The following is a 3,483-nucleotide window of genomic DNA, read 5'->3' as shown; positions in this document are numbered from 1 at the left end:
CTATATTCTTTGTTTTATATAACTATGAGAAGAAGTAAATGAACAGATGTTGTCTCCTAACAATATTTGAACATGAGTTTAGTTTCTAGTTGAAATTCAATGTCTTTTGAGGAAAATTGGAATATGATAGAAACTGGAAAAGAAAGAAAAAATTACCAAGAAAAGTGACTTGCATGGAATCATTGCTGACAAATAGAATGTGATTCAATCGGGGTAATAATCAAGTTTTATCTTTATTTCCCTTGATTATTTATTATTTTTTACTATCCTTTATAAGTTATGAGATTTATTTCATAAATGTTAGGATAGATGATCATTATGTGATGATCTCAGAATATATCTTTTATTAATATTAATATGTATTCTGTTTAGAGGAGAAAAAAAACTTTTGTAGTTTTCTATTCCATTTGAAATTTGATTGTGTTTGACTTTTGAAGACTAAAATCTTCTAGATTTTTTTTAGTCATTTGGTTTGAAGAATATAAGAACTTCACGAACAAATCAGATTGTGCATTGGTTTGAAGAATATAGAAACTTCACCAACTTGTTGAATACTCTGTTTGAATGAATATTCTGACTTGAAGAGTACAAAATCTTCGTCAGGAATATTAAGGCTAAATGATTTGAAAAAGATAAAATCTTCATCGTTAGCTAGAAACATTGTTGTATTTGAGGTTTCTGGAGATTAAAACCTTTTTGGTTTACTACTATGTCCAAATGTGAAACTGATTCGAAGAATATTAAAACTTCATCAGAATTCAAGGTTCATTCGGTTAACGATTAGAAGAATATAAAAACTTCATCGTTAAACTAGAAACAAGTTGTATAAAGATTGAATCTTTATTGTTAGTATTCTAAATACTAAGTGGTTTGTCTAGTTGTGACAAAAAGGTTTAAAATGTGGGGGGTTCTTTACTTGTGATAAAGACAAAATTAGACTTACTATCTAATTTAAATTTAAAAGTACAAGATATGAAATTTAATGACATTCTTGTATTATGTTAGACCCACAAAATTCTTCGAGTATATTTGATATTGTGGTCGTTGAGTCTCTCTTTACTAGTGTATGATATGACTAGTATGAAACCACAAAATTATATTACTCATTGAAAAGAATTGTATTCTTTGATGAAAAAGTGTCACTTAAAATATTGTGATTTTTCATAAAAAGATATGTCTATTTTTATAAACATGAACATTGGTGAAAAGTGATATGTTATGTTTGTGTTGTAAAATAAACATTTGGGTCATATTGCCCTTATTGGACCGATGAGACTATGATCATGGGTAATTCTATAACAAATTGAATGTTATGGAAAGGTCCTTCTGAAAAGGACAAATGACAAGGTATTGACTCTAAAACAATGTCTGTATTTGAGAAAGTTATAAAAAAGTAAAGAACAAAATATATGTGGGAAAAGGTTACCTCACAAAAGGTCTTTTCAAACTTAGTATTTCTGTTTGTTCTTACTTGCTTGAATCAAATTGTTTGTGACACAAATGCTTGGGACATGTCAATTACAAAACCTTGCATAAACTGATCAACTTAGAAGTTTTGCCTAACTTCTAGTGCAATAAATCAAAATGTCAAGCATGTGTTATTGCAAGGAATTTTAATACCTTAGAATTGATTTACACTGACATTTGTGATATGAAGTCAACACCATCATGTGGTGGGAAAAAGTGTTTCATAAATTTTATTGACAATTGCACTAGATATTGTTATGTTTATTTGCTGAATGGTAAGGATGAAGCAATGGAAACATATTGGCAATATAAAACTGAAGTTGAAAATCAGTTGGATAAAGAGATTGTTATGATTAGAAGTGATAGATGTGGATAATATGAATCTTCTTTTGCAGAAATATATTTGAGAAATGGAATCATCCATCAAATTACTGCACATTCTCACCTCAATCTAATGAAATTGTTGACAGGAAAAACCAAACTTTGAAGGAAATGTTGAATGTCCTATTTATAAGTTCAGGTTTACCACAAAATTTGTGGGGGGTGCTATCATTATAGCGAAAGGGAACAACAACAAAACATTTGTTTGTTCAGAAAGAGAGAAACAAAAAGTTTTGTTTGTTAGTAAAGGGAGTAACAAATAATAATAATAAAAAAAAAACGTTTGTTTGTTAAGACAGGGAGCAACAGAAAATTGTGTTTGTTCAGACTTTGTTGTATCCTGATGTAGAATTGTTTGTCGTCCCTTAAAGTTTATAGAAGCAATAACTCTTGAAAGATAGTGATCAAATAATTTACAATACAGTCTATTTCATATGAGAAATGGAAATGAGGGAACTATTCCCAAACGGGTTAAAATAGGACCTAAGACTTTGGATTGTATGTTTATTGGATATGCTACAAATACTAAAGCATATCGATTTATGGTTCGTAAGTCCGAACTGTCGGATAGTCAAGTGAAGGGTCTAAACGACCTTGGAAAGAACCAAAAGAGAATGTACTTAATAAAGAGATTCGGAGGCGTAGTAAATGTCAATGGACAAATTACTTCCTACGAGTTTGATTTCGTAACATTTCTTCTCGAAAATGAGTTTCATTTATTCTAAAAGTTATGTCCTTTGTGGACTCATTCTCTTTGAGAAAAGTCTATCAATAGTAAGATAGATTCAATCTTGAGCAACCATACTTGAGAGTTGGTTGATCTTCCTCCATAAAATAAACTTTTGGATTCAAAGTGGATCTACAAAAGGAAAAGAAAGTTGATGAAACTATTGACAAATACAAAGACAGACTTGTTGTTGTCACGCCCCGAGCCTACACCCTGGGTGGGACCGGCACTCGGAGACCATTGCTGGCCCCAAGCGAACCCTTGGCCTGGCTTTCATAACTCAGTGGAAACTTATCTCAAAAGCATAACTCAATGCAATGCAAACTCATAAGACAACTTAACTGATAAAGATCTGTCCCAAAAAGGGCAACTCGAATCTCAAAATAGAACATTGACATATACATATATATAGATAAGAGACTCAATACTAACTGACTGAATGTCTATGAAGCCTCTAAAATACTGAGATGGATGTTAGGACAGACCCCACAACATCCTACTAAAACAAAACTAAGATAATCACAATAACCGAGTCCTCCGGAAGCAAGGAGGCTCACCACTGACTCTGGAGTGCTCAACTGGATCAACGGTGTGCTGGATGCTGATCCTGGGTACCTGTGTCTGCATCATAAGACGATGCAGGCCAACTGACATCAGTACATGGAATGTAAGAGTATGCGAGCTGGAAAAGCCAAACCACAACTTAAGCTTGAAAGGAGAACAAGAGATCACTTACCTTGACTCTGAACGACTCATATAAATAACTGGACTCAAAGTAAAGCAATAAGACACATGCAAGACATATAAAGCTTGTAAAACAATGTAAACAACTTAGTTCGTTAAGGATAAAACGATAACAAACTCAACTTTACTTATATAGAAGTAATATAGCTTTTGTGGGAGGTTCT

The sequence above is a fragment of the Solanum tuberosum genome, unplaced genomic scaffold (genome assembly GCF_000226075.1).
Source record: "Solanum tuberosum cultivar DM 1-3 516 R44 unplaced genomic scaffold, SolTub_3.0 scf00194, whole genome shotgun sequence".
Taxonomy (NCBI): Eukaryota; Viridiplantae; Streptophyta; class Magnoliopsida; order Solanales; family Solanaceae; genus Solanum; species Solanum tuberosum.
Note: the sequence above shows the minus strand (reverse complement) of the source record.